Source organism: Malania oleifera, chromosome 1, assembly GCF_029873635.1.
Source record: "Malania oleifera isolate guangnan ecotype guangnan chromosome 1, ASM2987363v1, whole genome shotgun sequence".
NCBI classification, from domain to species: domain Eukaryota; kingdom Viridiplantae; phylum Streptophyta; class Magnoliopsida; order Santalales; family Ximeniaceae; genus Malania; species Malania oleifera.
Window position 1 is genome coordinate 129,780,187 of NC_080417.1, and position 23,085 is coordinate 129,803,271.

Below are 23,085 nucleotides of genomic sequence, written 5' to 3' on the forward strand. Positions count from 1 at the left end.
AAGCAACCCATGGATAGGAATTCGGTGTCCAGACCCTAAACCTAAACCTTTATGGATCTATGATAGAGCTCTTGAAATTCTTCGACAAGAAGGATTACTTCTACCAGAAGAGCCTGACCCAGCTCCTTACCAGAACCCAGTACCTACCCAAATCCAAACCCAATCTATTCCTTGTTTTATGGCTTCTCCATATGACAAAAATTTTCCACCACTAGAACCCAGAGCACATCCAGAATTAAACATTCATTCTAGACCTTTTGTTCAAAACACTGAAGTTCAGCCAGATGGCTCCAGAAAGCCTCCCACTCAAGCAGAGCAAGTTCTAAACTAGCAAACTCAGAATGCCAGATCTCAGAATTCAACTTTATCTTCTATCGATCATAAAGTTGACAAGCTTATTTCTCATGGCACTTAGATGAACCAAAGGCTTGATCATTTTGATTCCCAACTCAGTGAGATGTACACTGGCCTGAAAAGAAGAATTGCTAGTCTTGATACTAAACTCCGAACGATACATTGATGAAGGATATTTTGGACCAATGTTCAATCAAAAGGAGTTTGAGATTAACAGACTCGAAGATCAGTTATCTCAGATGGAATGAGATCTCCATCGTCCTCCTCCAATATCCTATGTCCCCAAATCCTTTCCATATTCACCATCCTATTCCTCTTTCCCATCTCATTCACCACCATTTCCCACTTACATGCTAGATTATTCCAAACATTTCAAATCCACTGCTAAAATGTTTAGAAGAAATTCTCTCATACCACCCTTCAAACCTTCCTCTTCGAGATCCTCAGCTTTGCCCAAAACAGAATCCTCCAATCCCACTTTTGTTGATCAAAGGTTCAAACAACCTTTTCCATCATAGGATCAGCCACCATCGATGCTTGCTGACAGTATTCCAACTATCCCTGAAACATCCTCTAAAGAAAATGACAGTGATGTTTCCACTAAAGCATCATCAGAAGCCTTGTCTACATCAGATGACGGGATTACAGATCTCTCACATATGCTCATGGCAACCCTAACTGATCCAGAAAAGACTGATACTACAACTCCCATTGTAGAAGAACCCATTGAAGTTGAATCAGCTCCTGCTGACCGAATCCCAAAGCAACCTATTCCCCATAATGGTCCTTAGTTTTCATTTGAAGGCCTATCACCAACAAAATGGAGAGATAGAATTGGAGAATTTGGTTCTTGGATTGACCTCCAACTATCTAAACCAGGAAACAATCTTGATGCTGTTCTACTTGAATTTGTCTCTAGATTCACTGGAAGATTAAGAGATTGGTTTCAAAGTCTTGGTGATTATAGACAATTGACGTTCATTAGATCACAGTTTCCTTCTCAAGCTCTTGGAGTTTTTTATCGTGAATTTATTGGAGACCCTGATACTCATGCCAATGAAGTCAGACAGGAATTCTTTGAGATGAGATGTTGTTCATTAAAAAGGAAAGATCTTGATTTTCATTATCAAAGAATGTCAGACGATATTATCTCCTTGGCGGTATGAATGATGAAAACCTCAGATAGGTCTATGTTAATTCTCTCCTAGAGGATATTCAACTTGAACTACAAAGAAAGCTCTTTGCTCTTCAAAGATCTTTGAGAGATATCTCTTTTGGAGAAATTCACCAACTTGCTTTAGCCTCTCTTGAGAAGTTATGTGACACTCATCAACTATTCTAGAAAATGATGAAACAGAACCACAAGTTCATTAAATAGTGCAAAAAGCTTCATATCAAATGCAAAGAAAAGGATTGCATCTGTGGTCCTAAAAAGAAGAAACACTTCAAGGATTATGGTTCTGACAAACAACTCAGGAAAAATTCTAGAAAAAGAAAGAAATTCAGATTCTTTAAGAAAAAGGATCAACGAGGACATGATAAATCTCTTCGATGCTTCATTTGCAAAAGGAAAGGACACTATGCCAAATAGTGCCCAATGAACAGGACAAAGTTTGCAAAACTCACCCAAAAGTTACAAACAGAAGATCTTGATGCAGACGTTGAGTTTGTCCTATCGGATCAAGAAGAAATGTCTGAAGAAACAATCCTTGTCCTTACTGATTCAGAAAATTCCGATTCAAGAGATGATTCCCCGTTAGAAGAAATGTTCAATATCCAGCTTGTTCTCTCTTCTGAAAGCCCTCAGATAAGTCCCTATATCCAAATCCAACTTCTCCCTGAAAAGTATGGTAAACCCATACTTGCTGTTGCATCCATTGATACAGGATCCCATAAGACCATGGTTAATCCAAAAGTTCTACCACCAGACTGTTGGTCTTCCCATACTCAATTCTTTAGAGCTGCAAATGATTAAATTTTCACTACCACATTGATTTCCAAAAGAAAAATTGGGATTAAGCTCCTTCCTAATTGCATCATTTGGACTTATGTCATTGGCAGTCCACTTCCTAAAAAAGATGTTTTATTAGGATAGGATGTTTACTGTCTTTCAAAATCCCTGAGAATTCTTCCCATAGGAATTCGGTGCAAAAGAGAATTCAAAGCCTTTACTTCGATAAACAAAATCTATTCTCTTTCCCATTTCTCTTCTGATTTCCTTCCCATTCAAAAACAGTTGTTAAAACTATGTGCTGAAAGTCATGACCAGTTCGTCCATAACCATCCTCTGTGGAAAAACCCAGATTTTTTCATTCACATCCCATTCAAGCTTAATGAAGATATCAGTCTGACCAAAGCTACTCATCCGAGGATGTCCCCCTCAGATCTTAAGCTTGCCAGGGAAGAATGTCATTTACTATTACAACTGGGTTTAATTGAACCAACCAGTTCCTCTTGGGCATGCCAAGCATTTTATGTTGAAAAAGGATCAGAGGAAAGAAAAGATTGGTTATTGATTATAAGCCATTAAATGTGTTCATTAGGGATGATAAATTCCCTATTCCAAAGGCCAGAACGCAATTCATCCATCTTGCTGAAGCCATGATATTTTTTAAATTCGATCTAAAAGGAGCATTTTGGCAACTTGGAATTCATCTGAATGACAGGTACAAGATAGCTTTCCGTATTCCAAATGAAAAGTTCCAATGGATTGTTTTACCCTTCGGACTGAAGATTGCACCATTACTATTTCAAAAGGTAATGACCAGGATTTTCAATCCTATCCTGCACAGTACTTTGATCAACATTGATGATATTTTGTTATTTTATAAGAGTCTTGCAGATCATCGTCACCTTCTTGAACATTTCCACCAACTGGCATCATAGTATGGGATAATGCTGTCAGAAAAGAAAAGCATGATTGGACAGCACGAAATTGATTTTCTGGGAATGAAAATATCTCATGGGACAATCTGTCTAGGTCCTCATCTTGCTAATCAATTATCACAATTTCCTGATGATAATCTTTCTGTCAAAGAAATACAACAATTTCTTGGCATCATTAATTACATCAGAGACTTTATCCCGCATGCAAGTCAATTCACCAGTTCCCTGTCACAGCTGTTGAAAAAGAAACCACCCCCATAGGGCCTTGACCAGACACGAGCTGTCAGACACCTCAAGAAAGCTGCAAAGGATTAACCGCCTCTAACCATTCCATCCACATGAAATCTTATCATCCAGTCAGACGCTAGTGACCATTATTGGGGTGCTTTGTTACTTGAAGATAAGGACGACAAGAGATCCTATTGTGGACATGCAAGTGGAGAATTCAAAGAATCCCAAAAGCACCATCACACTATGTTCAAAGAAATTATTGCAATAAAAAATGGAATTTGGAAGTTTGACTTCTATGTCAGATCAAAACACTTCACAATAGAAATGGACAATTCATCCTTCCCAAAGATGCTTGAATTCCGAAACAAGATTCATCCTGGTCCATAGATTCTCAGACTGAAAGATTGGTTTTCCAGATATGACTTCTCTGTGAAACATATAAAAGGCGATCACAATGTTCTTGCCGACATGTTATCTCGTTCTTGGAAAACTTCTTTCCTTATCTCCAAACACCAAGCCATTCCACTAATCCTCATGGCCTCATCCTCCTCCTCACCTCCATATATCCTCTACCTTGGTGCCTTTACCCAGATACAGTTCCCTCTAGAAATACCTCCAGAGATCACTGATGCCTCCAAAATGAAATCCTATGCCAAGACCTTCTATGGCTACTATGCTAGTCTAATAGACCATCACCTGACTTTCCCATCTTACCTTTTCCTCAATCCTTACATCATTAAGCCATCATCCTTTAATACTTATGTATTATGGTATATATGGTATATCTCTGTTTTGCAGGTACATGCTGTATTCCTCCCACTTCAGGAGACGTATGCTCATCTTGATGATCCAGCCAATCAGAAATCCCTGTTTTGGACTTTCCTCCAGCTCTTTGATCCTCTGTTCACTTGGAGAAAGAAATTGACTACCCTCATGGGTAATCACAACCTTTAAAAGATGGACTCAGCTGAAGTAGCCTCAGTACACAGTATCTTCATTCTGCATAGACCATATTTCTACAAATCAAACAGGAACCTCTTATGGTCCCAGAATCAAGTCTACGAATGGGATACACTGTACAACTTCCCCAACACATGGCTAAGCTACAAGCCTCCACTATTAAAACACCTCTGTGAAATGAACGATCTCCAGCTCTGTTCTGAACTCGTCCAAGCCGTTCCAGACGAGATTCCAGCTCCTAAGCCACCTAACAAGGACCGCCCTGATCATGATCCTATGGACACTGATGAAGATTATCCTTGGGATCTGCCAACTTACCATCATCCAATCTATGGAGAGATCACGGATGAGGATTACATCAACCTCAACCTCTCGCCATCTCATTGCATCTAGCCCCACATATTGTTTACTTATTATTGTCACCAAAGTCCACAATGGTGGGCCACTTTATGTTTGCGTATGTAATAAGTTTGCATGTAAGTCAAAAGTTGTTGACGTGATTAAAGGTGGTGGGTCACACAAATGTAGTCGCTCATGTGCTGTCACCTTTGTCGTGTCAGTTGTTAGGTCGTCTCTGTCAGTAGTCAGTCATCGCCACAAAAGTCTTCACCCACTTTAGTTTTATGTTGTCGTCTACTTTATGTCTTTATCATATTTGCTTTATGTCCTTATCAATTGTCTGTAAAATGCTTGCTTCTAGTGTAAGTCTTGGGGGGTCTCAGACCTCTATTTAAGGGATTGCCTTCCCATTTGTAAGGCAGAGTAGAACTACAACAAGTTTGAAAGAAATAAAATCCTTTTGTGTGTTTTCATCCATGGCTCTCTAAGTTCTCTTTTTCCCCAAAGACTATTTCTCCAAAGGGCTTCTATCTTCCACTTCTATGAGCTTGTAATACCTCCATGATATTATGAGGGAATACTTTACAGTGGATACCCGTAACCTGCCGAGTCACGGTGCTAGCACAAGGCAAACCTCAGGTTTAACGAAACTGTAATGTGTACCTTTGATGATCATGACACGCCTAGAATGCTCTATGCTTGCCTCTAAGGAGGATCCTACACATTAGAAAGGTTGTACGGTCCCTATTGACATCCTCTGATCAAGCATTGGTTGAAAGACCCGAGTTCTCCGTTGAGTGGCCATGGGAAGGCCTATGTTGGAGATGTCGTCTTAGATTGGTTGCTTTCCTAAAGAAGGTCAAAGGGGCTCTCGACTCTCGTGTGGTATCAGAGCCATGTTCTTTCCTGGAGACCAGGAGAGTTAAGATCATAGAAGTGATTTTTAGAAGAACGAGGTACAAATAGTTTAAGGGGAAACTTGCCAACCATGGATACACCCTCTACTGACAATCGTCTTTCTTCTTCCATCTCTCTTTCTCCTTCCATAAAAAGAACCACTTCTTCCAAAATTACCAACCTAGTAGAATATTCTTATATTCCTGATTCTGCTCAGAACCAGGAATCCTCCCTTCCTCTTGTAAATCCCTATAATATTTTCAGAAAAAAGAAATCCTTAGCTAACTAAGTCCGTACTCTTCTTATATCCCATAACAGACCCCAAGTCAAAGAATTCGTTCAGACTACAGCCCTTGATAAGTGTCTTATCCCAGCCCCTTCCAGAGAACAGTATATTGATCTTAAGCTTGACCAAGATCTGATCAACCAATGGATGAGAGAAGGTTATACTCACCTTCACTTCGGTGCTGTTCGACTTCTCCTCACCTTGCATGGCAGAAAAGGACTTCCTGTTACAGCAAGAATCACTCTTCTCAATACCACTTATACTCAATATGAGCATGCTGCAATCGGAACTTCTCTCACTACACTTCAAGCTGGAAGTGTCTGCCTCACCTTCTTCCCGAATTTCAATATCCCTTTAAGGGATAAGAATCTGAAGAATTGCATAAAAGTTCAGCTTCAAATCACTGGTAATCCTTAGATATCATCTACTTACATGGTTACTCTTTACCATCAGCTCATCGATAGACTTCAAGATCATGTTGTTGACCTTCCCCTTCTGGGACAGTCTGACAACACCATTCTAATCACTGCTGAAAGAGAAGATGAAGTGCCAACCATTCTTCAGATTCCACGATAAATTCCCAGGGACGAATTGAAGCAGTTGATCCGTCTGGAATGGATTACCAGCTATGAACAACTTTACCAGCAGTCAATACCTATTCATCTTTCAGATCCAAAATTCCAAAGACTGCTAGACGCAACCATAAAGATTATGTTTGACCCAAAAGGTGGTGCTTCCTCCTCCACACCACCGGTCTTCCAGTCCTTGATAGATGACATTCCCATTCAGAATATCAATCCAGATGGATCTCCCATTTATACTGACAAGATTAATGGCCACTTTATCTGGGATGTTGACCCTATGGTGTGTGATCCAGATTGTGACTGCCACAAATCACACCAGAAGGAAACCAAACCATCCTGTAAACCTTTTACTCCTCAGAGAAAGCCTGATGACCCAAGCAGCCCATGGATAGGAATTTGGTGTCCAGACCCTAAACCTAAACCTTTATGGATCTATGACAGAGCTCTTGAAATTCTTTGTCAAGAAGGATTACTTCCGCCAGAATAACCTGATCTAGTTCCTTACCAAAACCCAGTACCAACCCAGATCCAAACCCAACCTATTCCTTGTTTTATGGCTTCTCTATATGACAAAAATTTTCCACCACTGGAACCCAGAGCACATCCAGAATTAAACATTCATTCTAGACCTTTTGTTCAAAACACTGAAGTTCAGCCAGATGGCTCCAAAAAGCCTCCCACTCAAGCAGAGCAAGTTCTAAACTAGCAAACTCAGAATGCCAGATCTCAGAATTCAACTTTATCTTCCATCTATCATAAAGTTGACAAGCTTATTTCTCATGGAACTCAGATGAACCAAAGGCTTGATCATTTTGATTCCCAACTCAGTGAGATGTAGTGGGATAAATAGGTCACGCATCCCCCACAATGGAGACATGTAGCTTTATTTTCTTTTTTTATATTTGAATTTACTGTAGCAAGGTGACGTTAGCATGACGTCACCCATTATGTGGCAACTTTTCTGTTTTTTTTGAATTTTCTGCAGCATGGTGACGTTAGCATGATGTAACCCGCAATGTGGCAGTTTCTGAATGGTTATAAGAATTTGACTCGGATTGCTGATGTGGCAGTAATCTAGCCATCCAGAGAAAACACATTTCAGATGCCCAGGATTACGCCACGTCCCCTTCCGAAGGTGTGGTCTTGGTTACTGCACGTGTCCCACTAACACTCATACATAAATTTATTTTTTTTCTCTCCCCTCTTTCTTCATTTTGTTTCATCTCTCTCTTCTTTCTCCTTATCTCTCTATGTAACGACTCGAAGAATAATGGTATTTAAATAATAAAAGAGAGAGAAATGGAAACAGGAACAAAAAAGGTAGTCGACGACATTGCATTTTGGATAGCATAATCCCAAGGAATTTTTCAGCTCCTCATCAACGAACACAGGGGACTCGTCGACGAGGGTATAGGAGGAGCTCGTCGACGAGGACAGGATTCGTCGATGAGAAGATATCAAGAGAGAATTTGTGGAAACTTGAAGTTCGTCGACGAACTTTCTATAAGACTCGTCGACGAGGTGACGCGGCTCGTCGACGAATCCAACAGTATAAATAGGGTTAAACGAGAATTTTCAGTCATTTTCCTACGTCGAATCTCTCTCTCTCCTCTCATATGGTTTCTCCTCCTTCTCACTAAGATTTTGGTTTGAATTTCTACCGATTCGATGATCTGAAGCCACCACGACGCTTCTCGGAAAGTTCTTTACAAGTTTACTGGAGCGGATCGTCGGTGGGGCTGAGTTGGAAACCATCCCAAATCCAGGGTAAGGCTTTCTACTCAGTATTTGGTTATTTGACAGTTGTAGGAAGTGTTATACACGTAAAAAATACTAAACTTTAGTTATGGGTAATGTTGTTTTCAAGGTGTTGAACGGGGAACCTTGCAGGTGCAAGACAGATTTTCTTAGGGGCTTTTCAAGAATCAGACAAGGGGATAAATTAAGCTAGTATTTTTATGAAAAGTATGTATAATATTATAGCATTTGATTTTAGGGAAATAAATATATTTATATATGATTTATATTTGGGAAAATATTGTTGAAAATGATGGTATGTTAAATATACGAAAAACCTATTAGTGTGCATGAGTAGAAATTATTATGAAATACTGTTTTCTGGGAATGTGTTAATGATACAAATTTTTATAATGAAAAACCAGCGTACGGGCCAAGATTTTTATATGTTTTTCCGGCGTACGGGCCGTTCTATGTGTATGATTTGCCAGCGTATGGGCTGAGCTATGGATATATTTTGTCGGCCTACGGGCCGTGCTATGGATGTGATTTGCCAGCGTAAGGGCTGAACTATGTATATGATTTTCCATCATATGGGCCAAGCTATAGATGTGATTTGCCAGCGTACGGGCTATGCTATGATATGATTTGCCTGCGTACGGGCCGAGCTATGGTAAAATGTGTAATACCGGCGTACGGGCCGATGATTTTCATGATATACGTATAGATGCAAAATGATATGATTGATTTTATAATTAATGATATGAAATATTCATGTATTACAGTTTCAGTATATGTTATATGGTATCAGAACCTGGTTGGCTTGGTCTAAGCTAGCACTTGCATGGTACCGTTGCTATGTGTCCATGGTCATCATGATCATGATATTTGTGTTAACGCCGCTGTACGGAGTGGTGTGAGATTGGATGGTCGATGTGGTTTTTAAGAAGTGTGTGAGCACCCCTAGTGTATGGACCAGGTCTGGCAGACCTGGCTCTAGCCGAGTTGGGAGAATTGAAAAATCAGTTGTAAGATTTGCTGAATAGGGGATTTATACAACCTAGTGTATCGTCATGGGGAGCTTCAGTGTTGTTCGTAAAGAAGAAAGATGGGTCCATGAGGATGTGTATTGATTACAAGGAGATAAATAAAGTTACAATTAAAAATAAATATCCTTTATCCCGTATAGACGATTTGTTTGATCAGCTTCAGGATACACAGATATATTCCAAGATCGATCTTAGATCCGGGTATCATCAAGTGAGAGTAAAAGTAAAGGACGTCGCGAAGATAGCCTTCAGGACCAGGTATGGGCACTACGAGTTCCTCGTTATGCCGTTTGGTCTGACGAATGCCCCAGCCGTGTTCATGGACTTGATGAACAGAGTTTTTCACCAATATCTAGATCAGTTTGTAGTAGTTTTCATTGATGATATATAGGTGTACTCGAAGAGTTTTGAGGATTATGAGGTGCATTTGAGGTTGGTGCTGTAGACACTCAGAGAGGAGAAGCTTTATGCCAAATTTAGCAAGTGTGAGTTCTGGCTTGAGAAGGTTGCATTTTTAGGCCATGTGATCTTAGGAGACGGTATAGCAGTGGATCCCAGCAAGATTGACGCAGTGGTGAATTGGGCTAGGCCGAAGAACGTGCAGGAAATCAGAAGTTTCTTAGGGTTGGCAGGTTATTACCGTCATTTTGTTGAGGGGTTTTCGGCTTTGTCAGGACCACTCACTCGATTAGCTAGGAAAAATGCCAGATTTGTGTGGGATGAAGAATGCGAGCAGAGCTTCTAGGAATTAAAGTAGCGGCTCGTCACTGCACCAGTTCTGACAATCCCATCGGGATGTGATGGTTATGTCATTTACAGTGACGCGTCTTTGAAAAGGTAGGGTGACAGCATATGCCTCTAGGCAGTTGAAAGAATATGAAAAGAACTACCCTACTCACGATCTAGAATTGACTGCGGTTGTACATACGTTAAAGATCTAGAGACATTATTTATATGGTGAGAGGTGTGAGATATTTTCTGATTATAAAAGCCTAAAGTACTTCTTTACACAGAAAGAGTTGAATATACGGTAAAGGAGATGGTTAGAACTCATTAAGGATTACAACTGCACCATCAGTTACCACCCAGGTAAAGCAAATGTGGTGGCTGATGCTTTGAGTCGTAAATCAGGGGATACAGCACAGCTAGCAACGGTAGTTCAACATCCGATTCAGATGGACTTAGAAAAATTCGGTATGGAATTAGTGGAGGATGATCCTTAGGCGCTTATTGCCAGTTTAGTGATACAGCCTACACTTTATGAGAGAATTAAAGTTGCTTAGAAGGATGATCCGGAATTGGCAGAAGTGATAGCCAGAGTACATGATGATCAGGGGGAAGAATTCAGCATTTCAAACGATGGGGCTCTAAGATTTTGCACCAGATTGTGTGTGCCTGCAGATGACAGCATCAGGAGGACGATTCTAGAGGAGGCACACATATCTTTATACATTGTTCATCCTGGTAGTACGAAAATATATAGGGATATGCGGAGAGTATTTTTGGTGGAGTGGCATGAAGAGAGAAATAGTAGAATTTGTGCAGTAGTGTTTGACGTGCCAGCAGGTTAAGGCTGAGCATTAGAAGTCGACATGGCAGTTGCAGCCATTTTTCATTCCCGAGTGGAAGTGGGACCACGTATCTATAGATTTTGTTAATAGGTTGCCTCCAGCGCCGCATGGTTAGAATGCCATCTGGGTAATTGTTGATAGGTTGACGAAGACAGCGCACTTTCTGCCTATTAAAATTAGCTACCCTATGAATAGGTTAGCAGAGATATATATACATGAGATTGTTTGACCCCATGGAGTGCCGGTGTCCATAGTCTCTGACCGTGATCCATGTTTTACATCACGGTTTTAGAGGAGTTTATAGGAGGCATTGGGGACTCAGTTAGCATTCAGCACTGCTTTCCACCCTCAAACCAATGGTCATACTGAGAGAACAATTCGGGTATTAGAAGATATGCTTCGTGCCTGTGTACTAGACTTTGGAGGTAGCTAGATTCAGTTTTTGCCACTAGTTGAATTTGCTTATAATAACAGTTGTCATACTAGCATCGACATGGCACCCTACGAGGCATTATATGGTAGGAGATGCCGATCCCTTCTTTTCTGGGATAAAGTAGGTGAAATGCGAGTTTTGGGTCTAAAGATAATTCAGTAAGCGTGTGATAAAGTCTAACTTATTCGAGACAAGATCAGTGTAGCGCAGAGTCGGCAGAAAAGCTATGCAGATACTCGCCGCTGGGAACAGGAATTTGGAGTAGGTGATCATGTTTTCCTGAAAATAGTACCATTGAAGGGGATCATGAGATTTTGGAAGAAGGGTAAGTTGAGCCCTAGGTTCATTGGTCCATTTGAGATACTCGAGAAGATTGGGTTAGTGGCCTATCGACTGGCTTTACCACCATCGCTATCCAGGATTTATGATGTGTTTCATGTTTCTATGTTAAGGAATGTTTCTATGTTAAGGAAATACGTCCCCGATCCTTCCCATATCATTAGCTATGCAGACTTGGAACTCAGGGGTGATCTAGCATATGAGGAAGCTCCAGTTCAGATCTTAGACAGAAAAGATCAAGAATTGCGCAATAAGAAGATACCACTAGTAAAAGTTCTATGAAGAAACCACGTGATTGAAGAAGCCTCATGGGAGCTTGAAGATGAAATCAGACGAAAATATCCCCATTTATTTGATGAATTATAGTATTGATGTATATGCTAAGATGGTAATTTTATTTTGTTGAGTCTGGTGTAATTGTAATGTAAAGCATAGGTTAGGTAGTATTTTGGTTTTGGGGGAAATTTTCTTTTATGGTTGTAATCTCCCAGAACTACCCATGTAACCACGGTAGTCCTCCGCCATAAGCGAGGGTAGGTAATAAAATAAATAGACCTTTTTTCTTTATTGGATAATGGAGTGTATAGATAAAAATACAGATACTAACTTTCAAGGACGAAATTTTATATGGAGGGGAGAATGTAGTGACTCGAAGAATAATGGTATTTAAATAATAATGAGGGAGAGAAATGGAAACAGAAATAGAAACAGAAGGAGGCAGTAGGCTTCGTCGATGAAATTGTATGTTGGAGATAATAATTTCAAGGAATTTCCAGGCTTCGTCGACGAATACAGGGTTCGTCGACGAAGGTTCTTCAGGACCTCGTCGACGAGAAAATACCGAGAGAAGGATTTGGGCTACTCTGAATTTTGTCGACGAAGGGTAAGGTTTGTCGACGAATTTACTGAAGGATTCATCGATGAGGTGACGTGTCTCGTCGACGAATTTGTCCCTATAAATAGTGCAAACTTGGATTTTTATTCAATTTCAGTGCTTCTCTCACTCTCTCCTCTCTTTCTCTTGTGGCCTCTCTCCCTTCTCTCTTCGATTTTGGCCCCGCCAGTTGCCGGATCGACGATCTGAAGCCACCACGACGTTCCTGGAAAAGTTCTCTTCAAGTTTGCCGGGGCGGTCGGTGGGATCGAGTTGGATTTGATCCAAAATTCAGGCTAAGACCTTTTAGTCAATTTTTGGCCTTCTGACAGTTATAGGAAATGATGTAGGCAAAGAAATATTGATATTCTGTTCTGAAAAATGTTATTTTTAGGGTGTTGTGTAGGAGGGCCTGCGGGTGTTAGGCCAGTATACCATAGGGGCTTTTCAGTAATCAGGTAAGGGAAATATGCTATGCTAGACAATTTTACTATGTTTCAATATAAACTATATGCTTTTAACGGATGGTTATTTACGATAGAAATTTATACAGTTTATATATATATATATATATATATATATATATATATAATATGTTTAAAATTTCTGTGTGGCTTGAGAATATAAGAATAGTACGGAAGTATGTTTTACAGATTTCAGTACCATGATTATACGAATTTCAGTACCATGATTATATAGTGTTCAGTGTTATGATTATACAGTTCTCAATACCATTACGTACAGATTATAGTTCAGTTCAGAAATACAGTTGATACAGTTACAGTTTATTCAGTGTCATGGTTTATACAGTTATTTCAGAATCATGGTAAATCAAATAGTTGTATATTGAAACATATTATATAGTATCAGACCCTGTTGGACCATACAGTTATAGAGCACGGTACCGTAGCTACAGATATTTCAGTTATGAGTGCAACCACCTATTTAGATAATACATGGTAGTAGGTCAATCGTATAGTGCCCTAGACGTGGACATACACCCCATCAGATATGGGTTGAGGAGGGCAGATCAGACCGGGGGAGTATAGTGGTTTACCCTGGTCGGCCATCCAGGGTAGATCCCGCTTACGGGCCTCACAACCCTGTCATGAGGGGTTAAATCATAACACACATATATCCACAGGGAATATTTCAGTTATTATTATGTATGTATAGATTTTCAAAGACAGAGAATATACTTATGTACATTAGAAGTATTTTGACTAGTAACCTAAATTACTAATATGTTAAGAAACATGGAAAAATGGGATGGATTTTATTACTTGTACTATATTTACATATCCAGTTATACATGATTATATAGAAACAAATTTTCATAATATTGTAGCTCATTTGCCACACACTAGTAATAACATATTTCGTCTTACTGAGCGTTGGCTCATCCTAGTGTTGAATCATTTTTCAGGTGATCCAGGTAGGCGAGCAGACCAGACTCGCAGATAAAGGGGCTTTAGTATTGCCCTGACAGTGAAGTGAGTATTGTGGGAGTATTTTTGTATAACCCTAGTCAGTTGAGGTTGTTTTGGGAAAACATATATATATATATATATATATATATATATGTATGTATGTATATTTTGAGGATACATTCTAGCACTCTGGTATTGTATATAATTACATATGGATATGTTTATGTGATTTCTGCTCCTCGCTGCTTAGGTTGATGATTGGATTTAATCCAGTATGGTATCAGAGCATGTTAAATGTCATAGTATAAAAAAAAAACCAGTTAAATAGCAGGTCACATTATGAGTTCTTGGTAATGCCATTTGGATTGACTAAAGCACCAGCAGTATTCATGGATTTAATGAATCGGGTGTTCCATCTGTACTTGGACCAGTTTGTGGTTGTATTCATTGATGATATACTGGTCTACTCGAGAAGTTTTGAGGAGCACGATCATCATTTAAGGCTGGTGTTGTAGGTATTGAGAGAAAGAAAACTGTACGCAAACTTCAAGAAATGTGAGTTATGTTTAAGGCAGGTTTCTTTCCTCGGTCATGTGATCTCTGGACCAGTATCAGTTGATCCGAGTAAAATAGAGGCAGTGGTGAGTTGGGGAAGACTAGGAAATGTCTAGGAGGTTAGGAGTTTTCTGGGTTTGGTGGGCTACTACCGACGCTTCGTGGATGGATTCTCCAGATTATCGGGTCCATTAACACAACTTACAGGGAAAAATGTGAAATTTGATTGGACTGGTGATTGTGAGCAGAGTTTCCAGGAGTTAAAGCGGTGGTTGGTTTCAGCCCAAGTACTAGCTATTCCATCAGGGGAGGATGGATTTGTGATATATAGTGATGCGTCGTTGAAAGGTCTTGGATGTGTGTTGATGCAGCACGACAAGGTTATTGCGTATGCTTCTAGACAACTTAAAGGATATGAGAAAAAATATCCTGTGCATGATTTGGAGCTAACTGCAGTGATGTACGCTCTCAAGATCTGGAGGCATTATTTATATGGTGGGAAGTGCGAAATCTTCACAGATTATAAAAGTTTAAAATATTTTTTTATCCAGAAAGAACTAAATATGAGGCAAAAAAAGTGGCTGGAACTCATTAAAGACTATGACTGTACTATTAGTTACCACCCAAGAAAAGCAAATGTGGTAGCAGATGCTCTGAGTAGGAAATCAGTGGGATTAGCATTGACAGTTATGGAGGTTCAGCATCCATTCTTGATGGATTTGGAGAGACCTGGTGTAGAGTTGGTAGAGGATAATCCTCAGGCATTTATCGCTAGCCTGGTTGTGTAGCCTACACTTTATGAAAAGAGTAAGGCCGCTCAGGGTGATGACACAAAATTAGCAGAGGTTGTGGCTAGAGTGCGGGAAGGTCAAGGAGAGAAGTTTTGTATCTTTGATGAGGGAGCTTTGAGGTTTCGTACTAGATTGTGTGTGCCTGCAGATGATGATATTAGAAGAACAATTTTAGAAGAAGCTCACAGATCACTATACACTATCCATCCTGATAGTACTAATGTTGTAACATCCCTCAATTTCTAAATATAAAATGTCACATAATAGATAAAATGGTCAACCCGAACCCGTGGGTAGCGGGGACACCTGTCAAACACAGCAGAAAACCTAGCAGCAGTAAACATAAAATCTCAACATCCAAACATAAAACATAGTACCAGAGTTTGCTACATCATTAATATACTGTTTATATGTACAATCTTCAAAAATCAAAAACAACACTAGGACCATACAACAAAAATGTCCTAGTCCTAGTTCAACGCTTACCCTTCTAGTAGGGAAGCTCCACTCACTCAACGGCGGCCTTGACCTGCCGGTTTCTCTGGGTTTCCTGTAAAATATGTTAATGTTGGGGGTGAGACACTTTTCAGTAAGGGAAAATAAACTAAATACAGTTGTGTGGCAACATGAACATTTAAAGTGCTTATACATATACAGTACATTTCATAACTCTGGAAATAATCATAATATCATACTGGATAATCATGTACTTTCATATTTGCTAATAAATCATAACATACATAAGCATCTGTTATAACTGTAATACTGAAAATATATCCAGGATGATGGCTAGCTGGTGTCATGTATTACCCCCATGACGGGTTGTGCAGCCCGAAGGTGGGACCCGACAATGACTGGCCGACCACTGCCGAATCAAATATGTCTGTAAGTACGATGGGCCCGCCACACGCTGGTCCGGACTACCAGGTGGACGTCCACACTCTACTGAAAGCCACATCGACTATCCATCTCCCTTCCCCTCGTGGGATGGTTAGCACTAATCTGACGTTGATATCTGATCTACACATATAGCTACGGTACCGAGCCTTGAACTGAACTAAACTAACATTCTGGTTGTAATAACATATAATACATGAACATACATAACATCATCACGGCCTCATGCCAAAAACATAGATACGTCCTCGTGCCAAAATCATTAATACATGGCCTCACGCCAAAATCGTAAATACTGCCTCGTGTCGATAATATAAATACATGGCCTCGCGCCAATAACATAATTACGTTTCAGGTATATACATTCTGAAAATAACTCATTTTTCATATATTCGTCAAACTCAGTATAACATAACTCGTCTTTTCAAAATGCCTGAAAATATGCTTTGATCGTAAAATCCTTTATATCATGATTCACTTCACATAAAAATAATGTTCATGCCACACATATGCCGTTTAAAGTCATGCTTTATATTCTAAAATCATCATTTCTGGCATCTCATACATACATATACATTTTCATCATAATAGCAGTATTTTCCAAACATACATTTCATATGTAATATCCAAAGAGATTTTTTTGAAAATAAATATGCTCATAATTAATAATAACATGCATGGAAAATAACTGCTTTAGTTTATTCCCTTACCTGACTACTGAGAAAGCCCCCAAAATATCCTAGGTTAATCCCCGTATGACTTCCTGATCAACACCTTGAAACTCAAAACCCCAGTACCAAACATCAATATTTTCATGCGTACATCAATTTCTATAACTACCATAAAGTCTAATTTGGTTTAAAAAGTCTTACCTCAACTCTGGGATGATTTCCTACTTCGTTTCCCCAACAATCCGCTCCGGCAAACTTGTAGAGAACTTCACCAGGAGCATCGTGGTAGCCTCAGATCTTCGATCCGGCGTAAAACTAGCCCAAAATCGAAGAGAGAGAGTGAGAGGGCCGAAGAGGAGAGAGAGAGAGAGAGTGGAGAGGAAGCTTCAAATGACGTTTAAAAATTGATTTTTTCATATATATATAGACAGCATAATTCGTCGACGAGCCCGATCTTCATCAATGAAATTCAGTGGGCTCAAAACCCCCCTCTCGGTATTTTCTCGTCGACGAGACCTTGTGTTCGTCGACGAAATCCTTAAAACCTTCGTCGACGAAACCCTGTGTTCGTCGACAAAGCTTGGCAACTTCCTTCTTTATTTTTGTTTCCATTCCCCTTTCTTTTACTTCCAAAATGCAATGTCGTTGACGAAGTCTACGGCCTCCTTCTGTTTCCGTTTCTATTTCTCTCCCTTTTAATTATTCAAATTCCATTTTAAATTCGGGTCGTGACAAATGTGAAGCCCCGAACCGGCCAAGTGGGGCCTGGGTGCCACGTGTTCCAATTACCCTTATCTGATACCATAATTAACATGCATGCAACGGAACATAAGTAAATAACCTCAAATAAATATCAGAGTTCTATATAACAACCCAAAAATGAATACTACAACATCCAGATATCTGTATCCACAACTAGTATTCAAAACATAACCCAGTATAAATATATCTGTATATATATATACCAGTATCTCACAATATTCCAAAAAGAAACCACCAAAAACACAATCCCAGCCTAGGCCTTCAAGCCCGATCTCCAGAAGAACCTGAAAAGTTGTTAATCCACTAGGGTGAGACACACTTCTCAGGAAGGGTGGAATAAATTATAACAGTGTGTGACAATTGAGTTTTAATATTTATATTTCAAAATAAACTGCTTCTCAAATAACATCAATAACAATTGAGAAAACATATCATTAATAACATCATTGACATCTAATATCATACACACATCCAATATGCACAAGTACATAATTTTTATGCAGGTGAAAGTCCCTGAGGATAGGGAAGATTACCCGCCCATACAAGTAGCTTCCCTCTGCTCTGGTACTAAAACTACCTACCAGGCACTCACCTTACTCAATAAGCCCCCAGGTGAAGTATTACCTCGCCGCCAGTACACACATCTTTATTATTTTAAAGGCGAAGGTTTCCGGGAATCGGGATGTCTACCCGCCCATACAAGTAGCATCCCTTTGCACTGATACCAAAAAACTACCTAACAGAGCACTCGCCTTTCTCAGCAAGCCCGTGGTGGTATGTTTACCTCGCCGCATGCACACACATGCATTCACAATATGCTATACCATTACTATTATGTTTTAATTAAATTCACTTGCACAACACATCCACACAGGAATCACGCAACTTATACTTCATCTCCCAATGTTCTCAGTACGTGGCCCACACAGAGCAACTGCGTACATATCAGTACGTGGCCCACACAGGCACCTACGTACTTCTTATCTACATGTGGCCCACACAGGCACTACTACCCACACAAGGTACATAACATGGCCCACACAAGCGCCATTATCCACACAAGATATAAGTGGCCCACATAGGCACCACTCCAGCTCCCAAAACACGTTGCCTAGACAGGCACCACTATTCACCAGTATCCAATCCTCATGACCTACCCGTCATACATCAGTAGAACAAGCTCCTCGACCTGCCAAAGTCCTACCTCATATAAAAGACAATATGACAAACTTCTCGACCTGCCAATGTCATGTCATGATTTACATCTAGGCAATATAACAACCTCTTCATGCCAACGTTATATTGAGATGCATATGAATAACCAAACCAGTTAGTTCACACAGACGCATCAATGCATTACCACACGGGTATCCAACATATCAATACATTCCCACATAGGAGTCAAACATAAAAAATCATTCATCATGTCATAATCATTCTAAACAATCCCTTATGTAAGCCCAAATACCACAAAAATTCATATTCAATTTATCAGAAAGAAATTGTTCTCATGCCACATGGTTTTAATATCATAAGCAATTATCCCAAATATAACCTTAAACCAAAATCATCATTTTTCCAGTAATCAAGCTATTTTGAAAATCATATAGATAAATAATAAATTTCATATGCTCGTAAATAACTGGTTCATTTTAATAAAATACTGATATAGTTTTATTCCCCCTTACCTGATTTCCTAAACCACGCCTGCAGGGTTCCCAAAATTATACCTGCGACACTCACCCGAACCCTGATTCAATCAAATCAATCCCAATAATTAAATAATAATCAATTTATAAATAACTCAATTATCCTAATTTTGGGGCTATTTCTACAATGACCCCATAAGAAATCTGTTCCACTAGACTTGTAGAGAATCTTCCCTAGATTCTCGTGGTGGTGTTTGATTGCCCATTTGACTTAAAATTTAGGAAAAATTGAGGTAGGAGTGAGAATTTGCCTTACCCTAGGAGATATGCCTACGTTGCTCTTACAACAAACCCACTTTGGTAGAAATGTCGGTGGCGAAGAATGGAGTCCAGTGGTGTCCTCCGATTTTCGATCAGTCGAATATTTGCTGAGAAATTGAGGAGAGAGAGTGAAGTAAATGAAGGAGTGAGAAAGAAAGAAAAAAAAATAACGCTACTAGGGCTTTGCTATCTTCACAGGTAAGAAAGGATCTTCCTGAAGCTTGAATAAGCTTCAAGAAACTTCAATGCTACGATATTTATATATTTTATATTATAATATTATTATTTTATAAACTTATATACATACACACACACACACACACACACACATAATCCTCAATTCCTTAATTTAATTAATTTTATTAATAATAATTAATTAATTAATTAATAATAATTTTTTTGGTCGTTACAACTAAAATGTATAGGGATTTGCAAGAATATTTTTGGTGGAGTGAAATGAAAAGGAAAATTGCCGAATTTGTATAGTAGTGTTTGACATGCCAGTAGGTTAAGGCTGAGCATCTGTTGCAGCCACTCTTCATTCCAGAGTGGGAATGGGATCATGTCTCTATGAATTTTATTACTGGGTTACCACCAGTGTGATAGGGATTGAATGAAATTTGGGTGGTTGTTGATCGTCTGACGAAGATCGCCCATTTCATCCCTATTAAAGTTGGCTATTCATGGATAGGTTGGCAGAAATATATGTTCATGAAATAGTTCACATCCATGGTGTACCGGTATCCATAGTCTTAGACTGAGATCCCCGGTTTACCTCACGATTTTGGAAAAGTTTTCAGGAGGCTATAGGTACACCATTAGCATTCAACACTACTTTTCACCCCAATCGGATAGTCAGACTGAGAGGATGATCTAGATATTAGAAGATATGTTTCGTGCGTGTGTGCTAGTTTTTGGGGGGTAGTTGGACACAGTATATGCCGCTAGTTGAGTTTGCTTACAATAATAGTTATCAGGTTAGCATCGACATGACACCTTATGAGGCACTATACGGTAAAAGGTGTTGTTCTCCTCTTTCCTGGGATGAAGTAGGTGAGAGGCGAGTTTTGGGTCCAAAGATAGTACAGCAAGCTTATGATAAGGTCCGACTAATTAAAGAAAGAATCAGTATCGCTCAGAGTCGGCAGAAAAGCTACGCAGGCACTTGCCGCTGAGAATAAGAATTTGATGTAGGGGATCGAGTATTCTTGAAGATAGCTCCCCTGAAAGGAGTTATGAGGTTTGGGAAGAAGGACAAGTTGAGCCCTAGGTATATTGGTCATTTTGAGATACTAAAAAGAGTGGGGTCAGTTGCCTATAGGCTAGCTTTGCTACCAGCCTTGTCTAGAATTCATGACGTGTTTCATGTTGCGATGCTAAGGAGATACGTCCCAGACCCATCCCACATAATCAGCTATACTGAGATTGAGCTTAAAGATTCACTAGCTTATGAGGAAGCACCAGTTCAAATCTTGGACCGAAAGACATAGGAACTGCGCACCAAGGAAATTCAACTAGTGAAAGTTTTGTAGAGAAACCATGCTATAGAAGAAGTTTCATGGGAACTTGAAGATGAAATTAGACAGAAATACTTGCATTTATTTAGTGGAATATAGTAGTGGTTTGTAAAGTTAAAAAATGATAGTTTTATATTGTTTAGTATAGGATGGATAGTATTTTGGTTTTGGGAGAATTTTCTTTTATAGTTGTAATCTCTCAAGACTTTGAATGTAACCACGGTATTCTTCCGCCATAAGTGAGGGTAAGTAATAAAATAAGTAAACTATTTTCCTCTAGGGGATGGTAAATTTTATGGATGGTGTTCAACACAGATAGTAAATTTTGAGGACGAAATTTTATAAGGAGGAGAGAATGTAATAACCCAAGAAATTAATCAGGGCCTCGCCAATGAATACAGGGGATTCGTCGATGAGGGTACATGAGGATCTTGTCAACGAGGACACGTCTCGTCGATGAGAAGATACCGAGAGAGGGTTTGTGGCAGTCTGAAATTCGGCGACGAGGAGTGAAGGTTCATCGACGAACTTCTTCAGGGATTCATCGATGAGATGACGTGTCTCATTGACGAATTCGAGGCTATAAATAGCTAAAACCCAAATTTTCATGAGAAATCTGTGTAGGAAATTCCCCTTTCTCTCTCTAAACGTCCCTCTCCCTTTCTCTCTTCGATCTCGGCTTCATTTCTCACCGGATCAATGATCTGAGGTCACCACAATGCTCTTGGGAAAGTTCTCTGCAAATCTACCGGAGTGGATCATTGGTGGGAGTAATTTGAATTCCATCCCAATTTCAGGGTAAGACATTTTATTCAGTATTTATCTTTCCCATAGTTATATAAAATGTTGTACATAGAAAAATAATGATATTTTATTCTAGGAGATGTTGTTTTTAGGGTGTTGAGTGGGGAACCCTGCGGGTGTAGGACCAGGCATAGTGAGGGGCTTTTGCAGAAATCAGGTAAGGGAAATATGCTATGCTAGGAATTTTAACAATGTTATTAGATATATATATATATATATATATATATATATATATATGTTTATACCAGATTATTACCCAGTTTTACAGAATATGAGTTTTAATGTTTGTGTGGCCTGAGTAGATATGTACTTGATATAGAAATTATATAGCTTTTTCTAGCATATCATGTTATATAGTATATACAGATATAGACAAATATATACATATATTTATTAGACAAGTATTACAGATTTTATTCAATTCAGTATATTACAGTATTTACAGAATGCCATGTTTTCCTAATGCCAGAACACTTAGATCATACAGATAGATTACATAGACAAATTATACAGACAGATTATACAGTCAGATATATAGTTATAGCATCCAGATGCTACAGTTATATTATTCAGATATATAGTATATTCAGTACAAAATTATAGTGTTATGATTATTTTGGAAACATGATGAAAACAATAAAGATAATTATAGTATATGTATTTATACAGTATCAGATCCCTGAAAAAATAGTACAGACAGATACAATTTACAAAGTACGGTACCATTGCTATTTACAGAATAGAGTGCAACCACATATCTCAGATAGTGTGTGGGTACCATCAACCGCGCTCGGAGTGGATGCAGCTCCCCAGTTCTGGGTTGAGGGGGCCCGGTTTGACGAGGTAGCAGTCCAGTTTCGTGCCTAGGAGAGGATGCAGTTTGACCGGACTAAGGAAGGGTAGAGTACAATGACTTACCTGTTGGGCCAACCAGAGTTAAGTCCCGCCTACGGGCCACACAACTCTATCATGAGGGGTCAAATCATGACATACAAACTTCCAGGGAAAAAAACATAGTTATGTATATGTATATAGTTTTACAACATTTTATAAATATAGTTTGATATTAGATATTTTAAGCTATGGTAAATGTAAGATATATCTTTACTGATTTTTCAACTTATACAGTTTTAAATATTATTATTATA